General features: G+C 40.6%; 1 protein-coding gene across 1 annotated transcript in view; it reads left to right on the top strand.

The window, feature by feature from the left end:
• The window catches only part of HTT (huntingtin), a gene marked incomplete in the record, with an annotated part of 1,068,170 nt that overhangs the window by 447,638 nt on the left and 601,378 nt on the right, over positions 1-19,154 (top strand).

Below are 19,154 nucleotides of genomic sequence, written 5' to 3'. Positions count from 1 at the left end.
TGTGAAAGTTAATGATATAGATATACATATATATATATACACACACACACACCTTGGGTTTTCTACAAAAAAAAAATATATAGTTTTGATTGATAAATCAAAAAATATATAGCTCTATTCCTGTTTAAATGGAGTGATAGCAAAAATACTGAAAATTTCACCGGTATTTCTCTTAAATTCACGGTAGCGAAGGGGTTAATGAAGTAATAACTAGGTAGAGAAGTGGCAGAGAAAATATGATATGCCTTATTCAATGAATGTCTATTTGCACTACTCATAAGTATGTAAGGATACCTTAAAGGGACAGTCTAGTCCAAAATAAACTTTCATGATTCAGATAGAGAATGTCAATTTAAACATTTTTCCAGTTTACTTTTATCACTAATTTTGCCTTGTTCTCTTGGTATTCTTAGTTAAAAGCTAAACCTAGGAGGCTCATATGCTAATTTCTAAGCCCTTGAAGGCCGTCTCTTCTCTCAGGGCATTTTGACAGTTTTTCACCACTGGAGGGTGTTAGTTCACGTTTGTCATATAGATAACACTGTGCTCATGCACGTTGAGTTCCAGTGAGGCAGCTCTGATTGGCTAAAATGGATGTCTGTCAAAAGAACTGAAATAAGGGGGCAGTTTGCAGATGCTTAGATACAAGGTAATCACAGAGGTAAAAAGTGTATTTATATAACTGTTGGTTATGCAAAACTGGGGAATGGGTAATAAAGGGATTATATATCTTTTCAAACAATAAAAATTCTGGTGTAGACTGTCCCTTTAAGTATGTGTAAAAAATAGGGGGCGAGGGACAAAGGATCAAACAACCAACAAAACAGAAATGATCTGGTATTATGTTCCATTAATAAATAAAGAAATGTTTACATAGTACAATCTGGTTTTAATTTAATTAAGTCCAACCAGACAACTTATCATAAAAACACATTTAGAGATCAATACAAAAGATACAGCAGAGGATATAGTTTAAGATTTATTTTTTTACCCAACAATTTAACATTTAGCAAATATTAGTTAAAACCTTAGGAATCCTAAGTCTAAGGAAAATCTATTTAGTAGTATAGCAGTAGATTTTTTTATGATGAATTTCAAAGATTGATTTTATTTCCTCCTTTATCGCGTCACAGGGGTCAGGAGTCTTAGACTCCTATACGCATATAAGCAGTAAAGTCTTTCCTCTTCAACAAATGATACCAAGAAAAGCAAGTAACTTTGATAATCGAAGTAAACAACCTATTTAAAAAAAAATAAAAAAAAATAATAATAATTATTTATGCTTACCAGTGAGAACTCCTCCCCTGAGCGGGTGGACAGAGCTTCCAACTCCTCTGGTTACCTGTTTATACTTAAGACCTTGGGTACTGCCCCCTCCTCCACCTAGTTCTGTTCAACCATTAGGTAGACAGGACTAGAAGACCCTTTTCACGTATTTTGTTCTGGCTTCCTCTGGGCGTTTTTTAGGCTGCTTCTGTATAACCCCCTGTGAAGGGAATCTCACTATTTACCTTTGATGCGCCAATAGATCTTTGTCCTTGAGGCACTGGTGTGGTGGTGGGAGGTCCTCTTCCATAAAGTTACTTGTGGGGTCCACCATCTTACCGTGACTTTATCTGAAAGGGACATCATAGGGATTCTGTTTGAGGGCTGTTCTTCTGTATGCCTCGGCTTTGGCATTCACTGGGCTATCTGGAGCTCCGTTGTGTGGAGTTTCCCACATCCAACAAAGATTGTTCCCTGACTGCTGTGGTAGGGGGTTCTTCCGCTCAGAGCATTGTTTAGTCTGACATTTGCCAGTAATGTTTTTTTGGCCTAAGTGCTTACATACCTGTTTTTGCCTCTATGTGCATGACAGCCTTCGTTATCATGGAGTTTAATCCCAGTAAACCTACAAATGGCCAGGAAGCCTCTGATATGGATTTTGTTTTATTTTTATGTACCTTGCTTATGTGAACTTTTCACTAATATTATGCTCAATTTCTTTTGCTTTGTTTTATCAATTTGCTCACTTTGTCCAAATCCTTGCTGGCAAGATAAAAATGTATGCAAAGTATGTATTGGGGAAATGTATGGTGGAGTTTTGCTACTGCTAAGTACTATATAATTTCTGACACCTTTTCTGAATGGGAACGTTTGATTATAATGCACCAATTTCTTTTGGCTCTGCGTGTCTTTATTAAAGCTGTTAATGAGACTTTGTGAATAGAGGATGAGCAGCTCCAAGTTTCTTCATATTGGTTAAAGCCGAGGCTGGAATCGGATAATACTTTTCATGTATCTGAAGCTATTAAAGGGACACTGAACCCAATTTTTTTCTTTCGTGATTCAGATAGAGCATACAATTTTAAGCAACTTTCTAATTTACTCCTATTATCAAATTTTCTTCATTAGCTTGGTATCTTTATTTGAAAAGCAAGAATGTAAGTTTAGATGCCTGCCCATTTTTGGTGAACAACCTGGGTTGTTCTTGCTGATTGGTGGATAAATTCACCCACCAATAAACAAGTGCTGTCCAGATCTGAACCAAAAATTGACTGGCTCCTTAGCTTAGATGTCTTCTTTTTCATAAAAAGATAGCAAGAGAACAAAGAAAAATGTATAATAGGAGTAAATTAGAAAGTTACATGCTCTATCTGAATCACAGAAGAGAAAAATTTGGGTTCAGTGTCCCTTTAAGTATATTTGTCTGCCCTTGCTAATCATGAAAAGCAGCTTGGTATACCTGAGAATGTTTTTAATCCGTTTCCATTAACTAATCTATATATACTCTATTTTCAAGTCCTTCTAAAGTGGATGCTGCGGCTTCCAGATTATACAAAAAGATAATTTTTCCTACCGATGATTCTGATACATTTAAAGATGTTATGGATAACAAAATGGAGCAAAGTTTTATCAACCTTTATTTGCAGCAAGAGGCTATGTTCCATCCTCTCCTAGTCATGTTTTCTGTTCTCAAGTTTTCTAATGTTTGATCCAGTAATGTTATCCAAAATGTTCCTGAAACTAAAGCAATTATGCTTTTTCTTTTAGATCATAAGAAGGTTACTTCATTCTGTATTTCTGCTGCTTCATAGATGCTGGAATGCCAAGTTTAAGGCTACAGCTAATCTTGCATGAAAAGCTTTATGACTGTGTCACTGGGAGGCAGATGCTGGCTCAAAGGCTAATATCCCAGGTTTGCCCCTTTGTGGGGAACTTGCTGTTTGGTAAGCAATTGGAAAGTTTAATCTCTAAAGGCTTTGGAGATGAAACCTTTTGTTTCACAGGTTACTAGGATTCTTAAGAATCTATTGTTTGCTCATAGGCAGCGATCTCAATATCAGAATCCTCTTCTAGGAAGTATTCATTTCATTTTCAGGGATGGAAAACTCAGAGCGAAGCCAGAGGAAGAAGCTGTGGGGGATCACTTCCAAACCATCAGACAGATTCCAGCAAGCATGGATGTTAGGCTGTATGCAACTGCCTTTATGCCCAGGTAGTTTGGGACAAACACACTCAAAAGATGTCCTCTAATCTTTTATAGATCAGGGCTATATTTCGTCCCTTAGTGTATTTTTAAATTTCCTGTCAGGAAAAATGGTATAAGTTTTATAAAAGACAACAGAACTGCTTCTACTTACATTCAGTTTCACGGAGGAACAAAACGTCAGATAAGTCCTGAAGGAGCTCTGTCTAATTTTTGTGTGCGCTCAACACAATCTTCAGTTGTTGAAAGCTGTCCACATCCCAGGCTCCTTGAATGTCAGTTAAGATTTTCTCAGCAGAAGACAGACCTCCTCAACGGAATGGCAGCTCAACAGAAAGTTTTTTTTCAAATGATTGTGGACAAATGGGGTACTCTAGAAATGAATTGAATAGCATCCAGTCCCAATCTGTTAAGTTCCACACCATTTCAGCTTGATTCCAGCTGTTCATGCTCTAGGAGTTAAATCTGATCTATGTGTTTCCACCGTTTCCTCTCATTTCTGATCTGCTGAACAAAATCCTGAAAGAAAAGGCAACATTCAAAGTGGTTCCTACCCTTTTGGCATTGCAGGCCTTCGTTGCCTCTAATCCATAGGCTGGCAATTCACCCTTAATGAATTCTTCCGGTGTCAAGGGACAATCTGCTTCAGAGTCTGTTGCTACAGCCACACCCTCTTAGCCTCAGCTTGACAGCATGGTTGCTGAGACCGTCCGTTTAGAGCAATTTATATTTCTTTCATGTAATTGGCAAGAGTCCATGAGCTAGTGACATATGGTATATACAATCCTACCAGGAGGGGCAAAGTTTCCCAAACCTCAAAATGCCTATAAATACACCCCTCACCACACCCACAATTCAGTTTTACAAACTTTGCCTCCTATGGAGGTGGTGAAGTAAGTTTGTGCTAAGATTTTTACGTTGATATGCGCTTCTCAGCATTGTTGAAGCCCGATTCCTCTCAGAGTACAGCGAATGTCAGAGGGACGTGTAGGGAGTATCGCTTATTTGAATACTATGATTTCCCTAACGGGGGTCTATTTCATAGGTTCTCTGTTATCGGTCATAGAGATTCATCTCCTACCTCCCTTTTCATATCGACGATATACTCTCAATTTACCATTACCTCTACTAATAACTGTTTTAGTACTGGTTTGGCTATCTGCTATATGTGAATGGGTGTCTTTTGGTAAGTATGTTTTTTATTTCTTAAGACACCTCAGCTATGGTTGGGCACTTTATGCATTTATATAAAGTTCTAAATATATGTATTATACTTATATTTGCCTTGAGTCAGGTTCATGTATTTCCTTCTGCAGACTGTCCGTTTCATATTTGGGAATATAAACATTTTAAGAATTTTTTTTCTTACCTGGGGTTTAGTCTTTTTTATTTCACTACTTCTTGCATTTGCGGGTATTAGGCCCACGGGTGCGTCAAATGTTAAACTTTATTGCGTCATTCTTGGCGCGAAAATCTTTTTGTTGCGAAAAGATACGTTTATGACGCATCTTCGTCATTTACGGCGTCTTACGTGACGCCGAGATCTTTCACACGGTGGCATCATTGGTGACGCGAGTGTGTCATTTCCGGTTATTTTTTTCATTATTTCAATACCCCATTGATGTTTGCCTCTTGCTTTTTTTCTCAATCAGAGGCCTATGCTATTGGCATTTTTTCCCATTCCTGAAACTGTCATATAAGGAAATAGATAATTTTGCTTTATATGTTGTTTTTTCTCTTACATTGTGCAAGGTGTCCCAATCTGATCCTGTCTCAGAAGTTTCTGCTGGAACATTGCTGCCTGACACCGGTTCTAACAAAGCTAAGTGCATTTGCTGTAAAATTGTAGAAATTATTTCTCTGAATGTCATTTGTAATAGTTGTCGTCATGATAAACTTTTATATGCAGATAGTGTTTCCATCAGTAATAGTACATTGCCAGTTGCAGTTCCTTCAACTTCTAATGTGCATGATATACCTGTAAATTTTAAAGAATTTGTTTCTGATTCTATTCTGAATTCTTTGTCTGCATTTCCACCTTCTAATAAACGTAAAAGGTCTTTTAAAACTTCTCATTTAGCTGATGAAATTTCAAATGACCAACAACATAATAATTTATCCTCTTCTGATGAGTCAGAAGATCCTTCCTCAGACATTGACACAGACAAATCTACTTATTTATTTAAAATAGAGTATATGCGTTCTTTATTAAAAGAAGTGTTAATTACTTTGGATATTGAGATAACCAGTCCTATTGACGTTCAGTCTAATAAACGTTTAAATGCTGTTTTTAAACCTCCTGTGGTTTCTCCAGGGGTTTTTCCTATTCCTGAGGCTATTTCTGATATGATTTCTAGGGAATGGAATAAGCCAGGTACTTCTTTTATTCCTTCTTCAAGGTTTAAAAAATTGTATCCTTTACCAGCAAAATCTATAGAGTTTTGGGGGAAAAAGCCCCAAAGTTGATGGGGCTATTTCTACTCTTGCTAAACGTACCACTATTCCTATGGAAGATAGTACTTCCTTTAAGGATCCTTTAGATAGGAAGCTTGAATCCTATCTAAGGAAGGCCTATTTATATTCAGGTCATCTTCTCAGACCTGCAATTTCTTTGGGTTATGTTGCGGCTGCATAAACTTTCTGGTTGGAGAATTTAGCGCAACAAGAATTGGATTCTGACATATCTAGCATTATTCGATTACTGCAACATGCTAATCATTTTATTTGTGATGCCATTTTTGATATTATCAAAATTGATGTTAAATCCATATCTTTAGCTGTATTAGCTAGAAGAGCTTTGTGGCTTAAATCTTGGAATGCTGATATGACATCTAAATCCAGATTACTATCTCTTTCTTTGCAAGGTAATAATTTATTTGGTTCTCAGTTGTATTCTATTATTTCAACTATCACTGGGGGAAAAGGAGTTTTTTTGCCTCATGATAAAAAAACCTAAGGGTATCTAAGGCTTCTAACCGTTTTCGTTCCTTTCGTCAGAATAAGGAACAAAAACTCAATCCTTCCCCCAAGGAATCTGCTTCTAATTGGAAGCCTTCCTCAAATTGGAATAAATCCAAGACTTTTAGGAAACCAAAGTCAGCCCCTAAGTCCACATGAAGGTGCGGCCCTCATTCCAGCTCAGCTGGTAGGGGGTAGATTTAGGTTTTTCAAGGATATTTGGATAAAATCTGTCCAAAATCATTGGATTCAAAGCATTGTCTCCGAAGGGTATCGAATAGGATTCAGAGTAAGACCTCCTGTGAGAAGATTTTTTCTTTCACATATCCCTGTAAATCCAGTAAAAGCTCAGACTTTCCTGAAGTGTGTTTCAGTCCTGGAGTCTTCAGGGGTAATCATTCCACTCCTCCTCGGGAACAAGGTTTGAGGTTTTATTCAAACCTATTCATTGTACCAAAGAAAGAACATTTATTCAGACCAGTTTTGGATCTGAAAATTTTGAATCGTTATGTAAGAGTACCAACTTTCAAGATGGTGACTATAAGGACTATTCTGCCTTTTGTTCAGCAAGGACATTATATGTCTACAATAGACTTGCAGGATGCATACCTTCATATTCCGATTCATCCAGATCACTTTCAGTTTCTGAGATTCTCTTTTCTAGACAAGCATTACCAATTTGTTGCTCTTCCATTTGGCTTAGCAACAGCTCCAAGAATCTTTTCAAAGGTTCTGGGTGCCCTACGATCTGTAATCAGAGAACAGGGTATTGCGGCGTTTCCTTATTTGGACGATATCTTGGTACTAGCTCAGTCTTTACGTTCTGCAGAATCTCACATGAATCAACTAGTGTTGTTTCTTCGGAAACATGGTTGGAGGATCAATTTACCAAAAAGTTTTTTGATTCCTCAGACAAGGGTCACCTTTTTAGGCTTCCAGATAGATTCAGTGTCCATGACTCTGTCTCTAACAGACAAGAGACGTTTAAAATTGGTTGCAGCATGCCGGCACCTTCAGTCTCAGTCATTCCCTTCAGTGGCTATGTGCATGGAAGTTGTAGGTCTCATGACTGCAGCATCGGACGCGATCCCCTTTACTCGTTTTCACATGAGACCTCTACAGCTTTGTATGCTGAATCAATGGTGCAGGGATTATACAAAGATATCACAATTAATATCCTTGAATCCCAATGTACGACACTCTCTGATATTGTGGATAGATCACCATTGTTTAGTTCAAGGGGCTTCTTTTGTTCGGCCAACCTGGACTGTGATCACAACAGATGCAAGTCTTTCAGGTTGGGGAGCTGTTTGGGGATCTCTAACAGCACAAGGGGTTTGGAAATCTCAAGAGGCGAGATTACCAATAAATATTTTAGAACTCTGTGCAATTCTCAGGGCTCTTCAGTTCTCTTTCTGTTTTATTTCACAGAAAGATTGCTATACTTCCTGATATACACTGTTTTGTACCGGCTTTAGTTCGTATAATGCCTGTTATTAAATCAATTTCTCCTCCTTGGAGTCTTAATTTGGTTCTGAAGGCTTTACAGGCTCCTCCATTTGAACCTATGCATTCTTTGGACATTAAACTACTTTCTTGGAAAGTCTTGTTCCTTTTGGCGATCTCTTCTGCTAGAAGAGTTTCTGAGTTATCTGCTCTTTCTTCTGAGTCTCCTTTTCTGATTTTTCATCAGGATAAGGCAGTTTTGCGCGACTTCTTTTCAATTTTTACCTAAGGTTGTGAATTCTAACAACATTAGTAGAGAAATTGTTGTCCCTTCCTTATGTCCTAATCCTTAGAATTCTTTGGAAAGATCTTTACATTCTTTGGATGTGGTAAGAGCTTTGAAATATTATGTGGAAGCTACTAAAGTTTTCAGGAAGCTATTTGTTTGGTTTTCTGGTCCTAGGATAGGTCAGAAGGCTTCTGCTATTTCCTTGGCTTCTTGGTTGAAACTTTTGATTCTTCAAGCTTATTTAGAGTCGGGTCAGGGTCCACCTCAGAGAATTTTCTTCAGGCAGCTGTTTCAGTTTGATTCTTCTGCTTTTGATTTAAGTTTTTTTCTTTCAAAAATGAAAATAAACGTATTTTTTTGGGTTGTGGATTAATTTTTTCAGCGGATTATGGCTGTTTTTAGTGGAGATCCACATCTTGGGTATTGATATCCCATATGTCACTAGCTCATTGACCCTTGCTAATTACATGAAAGAAAACATAATTTATGTAAGAACTTACCTGATAAATTCATTTCTTTCATATTGGCAAGAGTCCATGAGGCCCACCCTTTTTATGGTGGTTATGATTTTTTGTATAAAGCACAATTATTTCCAAATTTCCTTTGTTGATGCTTTCTACTCCTTTCTTTATCATCCCACTGCTTGGCTATTCGTTAAACTGAATTGTGGGTGTGGTGAGGGGTGTATTTATAGGCATTTTGAGGTTTGGGAAACTTTGCCCCTCCTGGTAGTATTGTATATCCCATATGTCACTAGCTCATGGACTCTTGCCAATATGAAAGAAATGAATTTATCAGGTAAGTTCTTACAAAAATTATGTTATTTCTGCCCCAGTAATCCAGGCGCTCCTGAAAACTAGAAAAAAATCTACATCAAATGTGCATTACATAATTTGGGAAAGGTTTTACAAGATCTCTTGGTAAATCAATTGTTTTAGTCTTTGGCCCATATCCATCAAAGCAAGAGATCTACAGTTCACTCCTTGCATCTTTTAGTCTTGGAAGCCTGTATGGATACTCCTTTTGAGCCTCTGTGACTTTTTGGTTTTTCTTTTGCATTTTAAAGAACGTTTGTCAGAATTACAAGCACTTTCTGTCAAGCAACCTTTTCTTGTTTTTCATCAGGATAAAGTTATCTTGTGAACTGTTGCTGAGTTTCTGCCTAAGATACTGTCTGACTTTCATAGAAGTGAAGATATTGTGTTACCAGCTTTTTGTCCTGAGAAATAGGAGAGTGAAGGGGAAACGATGATCGTCTTGATGTGGTCTTCTGCCTTCACTTTTATGTTAAGCAGACACAGTCAATTCGCAAGAAGGGATAGACTTTTTGTCATTCCAAAAAGTCTTAGTCTGGGTCAGCCTCCTGCAAAATAAACTACTTCTAGCTGGATTGTTCAAGCGATTTCCAGATCATACAGTTTCTTGAGGAAGTTGTCCGTTTGATTTTTTTTGCATGTTTGCTTTTTTTTTGTATTTATGTCATCAAAATGGAGAATTTATGTATTTGAGATTGTTGATTCAATTTCAAAAGATGTTTTTTAAATCCCTTCCTTTCTGTTATTACTTTGGGACTCCACAGCTTGGGTTTTAGTTCCTATAAGTATTTTTTCTGGGGTTAGTTTTTTCTTCAGCACATCTTTTTTGTTTGTTTCTCCTTTTATGGCTCTTATTCCTTTTTCTTACCTCACTTGTTTGGTTATACTTTAGACTGAGGTATGTGGGAGGGGTTTTATAGAGCTTTTGGGGTTTGGAACTCTTTGCCTTCTCCTAGTGGTAGAGAAGGGTAATTCCCACGAGTAATGGATCGTGGACTTTCACCACCCTGAAAGAAAGAAATTTATGAACTAAGTATAAATTATGGGTCTTTTCTCCAACATTGGTGTGTCCGGTCCACGGCGTCATCCATTACTTGTGGGAATATTCTCTTCCCCAACAGGAAATGGCAAAGAGCACAGCAAAAGCTGTCCATATAGCCCCTCCTCAGGCTCCGCCCCCAGTCATTCTCTTTGCCGCTCTGAACAAGTAGCATCTCCACGGAGATGGTGAAGAGTATGTGGTGTTTAATGAGGAAGTCATGGACAGAATTCACGCACTTAAGTTAGCTAATTCCTTTATTTTAGATGCCGCTTTGCAATTAGCAAGATTAGCGGCGAAAAATTCAGGGTTTGCAATTGTGGCGCGCAGAGCGCTCTGGCTAAAGTCTTGGTCGGCGGATGTATCTTCCAAGACAAAATTGATTAATATCCCTTTCAAAGGTAAGACCCTTTTTGGGCCGGATTTGAAAGAAATTATTTCAGACATCACTGGGGGAAAGGGCCATGCCCTCCCACAGGATAGGCCTTTCAAGGCTAAGAATAAGTCCAATTTTCGTTCCTTTCGCAATTTCAGGAACGGACCAGCTTCTAACTCTGCAGCCTCTAGACAAGAGGGTAACGCTTCCCAGACTAAACCAGCTTGGAAACCAATGCAAGGCTGGAACAAGGGTAAACAGGCCAAGAAGCCTGCTGCTGCTACCAAGACAGCATGAAGGGGTAGCCCCCGATCCGGGACCGGATCTAGTAGGGGGCAGACTCTCTCTCTTTGCTCAGGCTTGGGCAAGAGATGTTCCGGATCCCTGGGCACTAGAAATAGTCTCTCAGGGTTATCTTCTAGAATTCAAGGAACTACCCCCAAGGGGAAGGTTCCACATGTCTCACTTATCTTCAAACCAAATAAAGAGACAGGCATTCTTACATTGTGTAGAAGACCTGTTAAAGATGGGAGTGATACACTCAGTTCCAGCTGTGGAACAAGGTCAGGGGTTTTACTCAAACCTGTTTGTAGTCCCCAAAAAAAGAGGGAACTTTCAGACCAATTCTGGATTTAAAAATTCTAAACAAATTTCTCAGAGTTCCATCGTTCAAAATGGAAACCATTCGAACAATTTTACCTACAATCCAGGAGGGTCAATATATGACTACCGTGGATTTAAAGGATGCGTACCTACATATTCCTATCCACAAAGATCATCATCAGTTCCTAAGGTTCGCCTTTATGGACAAACATTATCAGTTCGTGGCTCTTCCATTCGGTTTAGCCACTGCTCCCAGAATTTTCACAAAGGTGCTAGGGTCCCTTCTAGCGGTTCTAAGACCGAGGGGCATTGCAGTGGCACCTTATCTAGACGACATTCTAATTCAAGCGTTGTCTCTTTCCAAGGCAAAGGCTCATACAGACATTGTTCTAGCCTTTCTCAGATCTCACGGGTGGAAGGTGAACGTAGAAAAGAGTTCCCTGTCTCCGTCGACAAGAGTTCCCTTTTTGGGAACAATAATAGATTCTTTAGAAATGAAAATCTTCCTGACAGAAGTCAGAAAGTCAAAGCTTCTAAACGCTTGTCAAGTTCTTCACTCTATTCTGCAGCCTTCCATAGCTCAGTGCATGGAAGTAGTAGGGTTGATGGTTGCAGCAATGGACATAGTTCCTTTTGCTCGAATTCATCTAAGACCATTACAACTGTGCATGCTCAATCAGTGGAATGGGGACTATGCAGACTTGTCTCCAAAGATTCAAGTAGACCAGATGACCAGAGACTCACTCCGTTGGTGGTTGACCCAGGATCACCTGACTCAGGGAATGAGTTTCCGCAGACCAGAGTGGGTCATTGTCACGACCGACGCCAGTCTATTAGGCTGGGGCGCAGTCTGGGATTCCCTGAAAGCTCAGGGCCTATGGTCTCGGGAAGAGTCTCTTCTCCCGATAAACATCCTGGAACTGAGAGCGATATTCAATGCTCTCCGGGCTTGGCCTCAATTAGCGAAGGCCGGATTCATAAGATTCCAGTCAGACAACATGACGACTGTAGCTTACATCAACCATCAGGGAGGAACAAAGAGTTCCTTGGCGATGAGAGAGGTATCCAAGATCATCAAATGGGCGGAGGATCACTCCTGCCATCTATCTGCAATTCACATCCCAGGGGTAGACAACTGGGAGGCGGATTATCTGAGTCGTCAGACTTTCCATCCGGGGGAGTGGGAACTCCACCCGGAGGTATTTGCCCAGTTGACTCAATTATGGGGCATTCCAGACATGGATCCGATGGCGTCTCGTCAGAACTTCAAGGTTCTTTGCTACGGGTCCAGATCCAGGGATCCCAAGGCGACTCTAGTGGATGCATTAGTGGCGCCTTGGTCGTTCAACCTAGCTTATGTGTTTCCACCGTTCCCTCTCCTTCCCAGGCTTGTAGCCAGGATCAAACAGGAGAAGGCCTCTGTGATTTGGATAGCTCCTGTGTGGCCACGCAGGACTTGGTATGCAGACCTGGTGAATATGTCATCGGCTCCACCATGGAAGCTACCTTTGAGACAGGATCTTCTAGTACAAGGTCCATTCGAACATCCAAATCTAGTCTCTCTGCAGCTGAGTGCTTGGAAATTGAACGCTTGATTTTATCCAAGCGTGGGTTTTCAAATTCAGTGATAAATACTCTGGTCCAAGCCAGAAAACCTGTGACTAGAAAGATTTACCATAAAATATGGAAAAAATATATCTGTTGGTGTGAATCCAAGGGATTCTCCTGGAGTAAGATTAAAATTCCTAAGATCCTCTCCTTTCTCCAAGAAGGTTTGGATAAGGGATTGTCAGCGAGTTCTCTAAAAGTACAGATTTCTGCTTTATCTGTCTTGTTACACAAACGACTGGCAGCTGTGCCAGATGTACAAGCTTTTGTACAGGCTTTGGTCAGAATCAAGCCTGTTTACAGACCCATGACTCCTCCTTGGAGTCTAAATTTAGTTCTTTCAGTTCTTCAAGGGGTTCCGTTTGAACCTTTGCATTCCATAGATATCAAGTTACTATCTTGGAAAGTTCTGTTTTTGGTTACTATTTCTTCTGCTAGAAGAGTTTCTGAATTATCTGCTTTGCAGTGTAATCCACCCTATCTGGTGTTCCATTCCGATAAGGTCGTTTTGCGTACTAAGCCTGGTTTTCTTCCGAAAGTTGTTTCCAACAGGAATATTAACCAGGAAATAGTTGTTCCTTCTCTGTGTCCGAATCCAGTTTCAAAGAAGGAACGTTTGTTGCACAATTTAGATGTAGTTCGTGCTTCAAAGTTCTATTTAGAAGCAACTAAGGATTTTAGACAAACCTCATCTTTGTTTGTCGTTTACTCTGGTAAGAGGAGAGGACAAAATGCTACTGCTACCTCTCTTTCTTTCTGGCTGAAAAGCATTATTTTCCGATTGGCTTATGAGACTGCCGGACGGCAGCCTCCTGAACGAATCACAGCTCACTCCACTAGGGCTGTGGCTTCCACATGGGCCTTCAAGAACGAGGCTTCTGTTGATCAGATATGTAAGGCAGCGACTTGGTCTTCTCTGCACACTTTTGCCAAATTCTACAAATTTGATACTTTTGCTTCTTCGGAGGCTGTTTTTGGGAGAAAGGTTTTGCAAGCCGTGGTGCCTTCCATTTAGGTAACCTGATTTGCTCCCTCCCTTCATCCGTGTCCTAAAGCTTTGGTATTGGTTCCCACAAGTAATGGATGAAGCCGTGGACCGGACACACCAATGTTGTAGAAAACAGAATTTATGCTTACCTGATAAATAACTTTCTCCAACGGTGTTTCCGGTCCATGGCCCGCCCGGGTTTTTTGATCAGGTTTGAAAAATGTCTTTCTCTATACACTACAGTCACCACGGCACCCTATAGTTTCTCCTTTTTTTCTCCTAACCGTCGGTCGAATGACTGGGGGGCGGAGCCTGAGGAGGGGCTATATGGACAGCTTTTGCTGTGCTCTTTGCCATTTCCTGTTGGGGAAGAGAATATTCCCACAAGTAATGGATGACGCCGTGGACCGGACACACCGTTGGAGAAAGTAATTTATCAGGTAAGCATAAATTCTGTTTTTTTTTTTTTTATGACACTTGCTATTATGAGATACAGTACCAACAAATTCCAAAAACAAATATTTTTTGCTAGGGGAAAAAAAAACAATTAAAAAACCCATGAAAACACAGTAAAATAAAAGCATTGCAAAAGTAGAAATATTATAATAAGATATGTTTCCATGTGACTGTGGGAGTCACTCATGAATTAAGGAATAAGTATACTTCACTTAGCACTACTGACTGTTTATTTTCTGCAACATGTAAGATGTACATTCTATATTGCACATCCATTTAAAAAGTAATAAAAATCTAGTGTATGTGGATGCAACTATTAAATCTGTCAACCTGAGATGGAGGAAGATAGTAGCTCTATAATAAAGTTAAAGTGATTGGTCTATTTGCAACAAGCTCACTTCTATCCATGACCTCTTTATCTCCCACTCTCTTAATCTTCTGGCTCTCCAAGATCATCAAATGGGCGGAGGATCACTCCTGCCATCTATCTGCAATTCACATCCCAGGGGTAGACAACTGGGAGGCGGATTATCTGAGTCGTCAGACTTTCCATCCGGGGGAGTGGGAACTCCACCCGGAGGTATTTGCCCAGTTGACTCAATTATGGGGCATTCCAGACATGGATCCGATGGCGTCTCGTCAGAACTTCAAGGTTCTTTGCTACGGGTCCAGATCCAGGGATCCCAAGGCGACTCTAGTGGATGCATTAGTGGCGCCTTGGTCGTTCAACCTAGCTTATGTGTTTCCACCGTTCCCTCTCCTTCCCAGGCTTGTAGCCAGGATCAAACAGGAGAAGGCCTCTGTGATTTGGATAGCTCCTGCGTGGCCACGCAGGACTTGGTATGCAGACCTGGTGAATATGTCATTGGCTCCACCATGGAAGCTACCTTTGAGACAGGATCTTCTAGTACAAGGTCCATTCGAACATCCAAATCTAGTCTCTCTGCAGCTGACTGCTTGGAAATTGAACGCTTGATTTTATCCAAGCGTGGGTTTTCAAATTCAGTGATAAATACTCTGGTCCAAGCCAGAAAACCTGTGACTAGAAAGATTTACCATAAAATATGGAAAAAATATATCTGTTGGTGTGAATCCAAGGGATTCTCCTGGAGTAAGATTAAAATTCCTAAGATCCTCTCCTTTCTCCAAGAAGGTTTGGATAAGGGATTGTCAGCGAGTTCTCTAAAAGTACAGATTTCTGCTTTATCTGTCTTGTTACACAAACGACTGGCAGCTGTGCCAGATGTACAAGCTTTTGTACAGGCTTTGGTCAGAATCAAGCCTGTTTACAGACCCATGACTCCTCCTTGGAGTCTAAATTTAGTTCTTTCAGTTCTTCAAGGGGTTCCGTTTGAACCTTTGCATTCCATAGATATCAAGTTACTATCTTGGAAAGTTCTGTTTTTGGTTACTATTTCTTCTGCTAGAAGAGTTTCTGAATTATCTGCTTTGCAGTGTAATCCACCCTATCTGGTGTTCCATTCCGATAAGGTCGTTTTGCGTACTAAGCCTGGTTTTCTTCCGAAAGTTGTTTCCAACAGGAATATTAACCAGGAAATAGTTGTTACTTCTCTGTGTCCGAATCCAGTTTCAAAGAAGGAACGTTTGTTGCACAATTTAGATGTAGTTCGTGCTTTAAAGTTCTATTTAGAAGCAACTAAGGATTTTAGACAAACCTCATCTTTGTTTGTCGTTTACTCTGGTAAGAGGAGAGGACAAAATGCTACTGCTACCTCTCTTCCTTTCTGGCTGAAAAGCATTATCCGATTGGCTTATGAGACTGCCGGACGGCAGCCTCCTGAACGAATCACAGCTCACTCCACTAGGGCTGTGGCTTCCACATGGGCCTTCAAGAACAAGGCTTCTGTTGATCAGATATGTAAGGCAGCGACTTGGTCTTCTCTGCACACTTTTGCCAAATTCTACAAATTTGATACTTTTGCTTCTTCGGAGGCTGTTTTTGGGAGAACGGTTTTGCAAGCCGTGGTGCCTTCCGTTTAGGTAACCTGATTTGCTCCCTCCCTTCATCCGTGTCCTAAAGCTTTGGTATTGGTTCCCACAAGTAATGGATGAAGCCGTGGACCGGACACACCAATGTTGGAGAAAACAGAATTTATGCTTACCTGATAAATAACTTTCTCCAACGGTGTTTCCGGTCCACGGCCCGCCCGGGTTTTTTGATCAGGTTTGAAAAATGTCTTTCTCTATACACTACAGTCACCACGGCACCCTATAGTTTCTCCTTTTTTTCTCCTAACCGTCGGTCGAATGACTGGGGGGCGGAGCCTGAGGAGGGGCTATATGGACAGCTTTTGCTGTGCTCTTTGCCATTTCCTGTTGGGGAAGAGAATATTCCCACAAGTAATGGATGACGCCGTGGACCGGACACACCGTTGGAGAAAGTAATTTATCAGGTAAGCATAAATTCTGTTTTTTTTTTTTTTAATGACACTTGCTATTATGAGATACAGTACCAACAAATTCCAAAAACAAATATTTTTTGCTAGGGGAAAAAAAAAACAATTAAAAAACCCATGAAAACACAGTAAAATAAAAGCATTGCAAAAGTAGAAATATTATAATAAGATATGTTTCCATGTGTCTGTGGGAGTCACTCATGAATTAAGGAATAAGTATACTTCACTTAGCACTACTGACTGTTTATTTTCTGCAACATGTAAGATGTACATTCTATATTGCACATCCATTTAAAAAGTAATAAAAATCTAGTGTATGTGGATGCAACTATTAAATCTGTCAACCTGAGATGGAGGAAGATAGTAGCTCTATAATAAAGTTAAAGTGATTGGTCTATTTGCAACAAGCTCACTTCTATCCATGACCTCTTTATCTCCCACTCTCTCAATCTTCTGGCTCTCACAGAAACCGGTCTCCCTCTTTCAGACACAGCTTCCTCTGCTGCACTGTCACATGGGGGTCTCCACTTCAGCCACACTCCTAGGTCTGATAATAGACACTGAGGTGGTGTTGGTATTTTACTTTTCTCTCGTTGCACCTTTCAACAAATACAGCCCTTCTCTTCCCTCACATTTTCTTCATTTGAAACCCACATGATTTGCTTATTCTCTCCCCTCTCTATACATGTTGCAGTCATATACGCCCCCCCCCTCCCCCCCGGCTCCTTAACTCTATTTCTAGATCACTTTGCCGCCTGGCTACCTTATTTCCTTTCCTCAGATTCCCCTGCCCACATTCTTGGCGACTTCAACCTCCCTGTTGACAATCCCACTGCCTCCTCTGCAAAACAATTTCTGCAATTTACTTCCTCTTTCGGCCTGTTACAATGGACTGACTCTCCCACTCACGAAGATGGTCACTCCCTTGATCTTATTTTCAGCTATCAATGCACTATCTCAAACTTCACAAACTCCCGTTTTCCTCTTTTTGACTATCATCTCCTCACTTGTAACATCACTTCCTTACAAGTCTCCCTCCTTCTACCCCTCACAACAAACACAGAAGAATCAAGTCATTAGATCAGCAACAGCTCGCTAGCTCTCTCGAACCTCTCCTCTCTTCCATCCCCTCCTTTTCCTGCCCTGATAAGTCTTTCTGCCACTTACATCGATCCTTGACAATCTGGCCCCACCCACCATAGCTCAGAAATCATACACTCATCCTCAGCCCTGGCATACTCCTCTGACACAGTACCTACACAGATGTTCCCGTACTGTTCAGCTGACTTTCTTCACTATAAGTTCATTTTGAACTTTTACTATTCGGCCCTTAATCTATATAAGCAACACTACTTCTCTACTCTGATCTCTTCTCTTTCTTCAAACCCAAAACGTCTATTCTTCACGTTCAATACTGTTCTCCGCTCAACCCCACCTCCTACTACAATTTCTCTCTCAGCTCAAGATTTTCCAGCTACTTCAACAACAAACTCGACTCCATCAGAAATTAAATCGGCTCTCAACATACTACTGGTCTCCCACCCCCTCAAAAGCTCACAATCATCGAAAACCCACATAGCCATACATTTAGCTATTTTGCCCCTATTACAGAGGAAGAAGTTTCTGCTCTTATACTATCCTCTTGCCTCACTATCTGTCCCCTCAACCCCATCCCCTCACAGATACTACCCTACCTCTCTTCTAACCTTACCCCTATACTCACACACATTTTCAACCTCTCTCTCAGCACTGATATATTTCCCTCATCTCTTAAACATGCACTGGTCACATCTATCCTCAAAAAACCTCTCGATCCAACCTCCCCATCCAACTACAGCCCTATTTCCCTACTCCCTCTTGCCTCAAAGTGTCTTGAAAAGCTAGTATATGCACGTCTATCCCATTTCCTTACATTAAACTCCCTTCTTGACCCACTGCAATCTGGATTTCGCCCCCTTCACTCCACAGAGACAGCAATTGTTAAGGTTACCAACGACCTACTTACAGCAAAATCCAAAGGCCACGTCTCTCTGCTTATCCTCCTTGATCTGTCTGCAGCCTTTGATACTGTTGACCACCCTCTTTTGCTCCAAACCCTCTAATCCTTCGACATCTGCTACACAGCTCTCTCGTGGTTCTCTTCCTATCTTTCTAACCGTACCTTTAGTGTAGCCTTCTCTGGGGCATCCTCTGCCCCGTTACGACTTTCTGTTTGGGTACCGCAAGGCTCTGTCCTCGGTCCCCTTCTCTTCTCAATCTACACGTCATCATTAAGTACCTTAATAAAGTCCCACCGGTTTCAATATCATTTGTATGCCGACAACACCCAAATCTACCTCTCTGCTCCAGACCTATCTCCTTCCTTGCTAACCCGTGTCACTAACTTTCTCATATCTCATCTTGGATGTCACCTCACTACCTCAAGCTAAATCTCTCCAAAACTGAGCTCCTTATTTTCCCCCCTTCTTCCAATATTTCCACCCCCCATTTCTCTATTACTGTTGATCAGTATCCCTACCCCACATGCCCGATATCTTGGGGTCACACTTGGCTCAGATCTTTCTTCCTGACCTCACATTTAGTCCATGGCTAAAGCCTGCCGCTTCCACCTTTAAAAACATCTCTAAAACTAGACATTTCCTTACACAAGACACAACTAAGATTTTAATCTACTCTCTCATCCTTTCCCG

This window comes from Bombina bombina, chromosome 2, assembly GCF_027579735.1.
Source record: "Bombina bombina isolate aBomBom1 chromosome 2, aBomBom1.pri, whole genome shotgun sequence".
Taxonomy (NCBI): Eukaryota; Metazoa; Chordata; class Amphibia; order Anura; family Bombinatoridae; genus Bombina; species Bombina bombina.
Note: the sequence above shows the minus strand (reverse complement) of the source record. Positions and strands in the feature narration are given on the sequence as shown.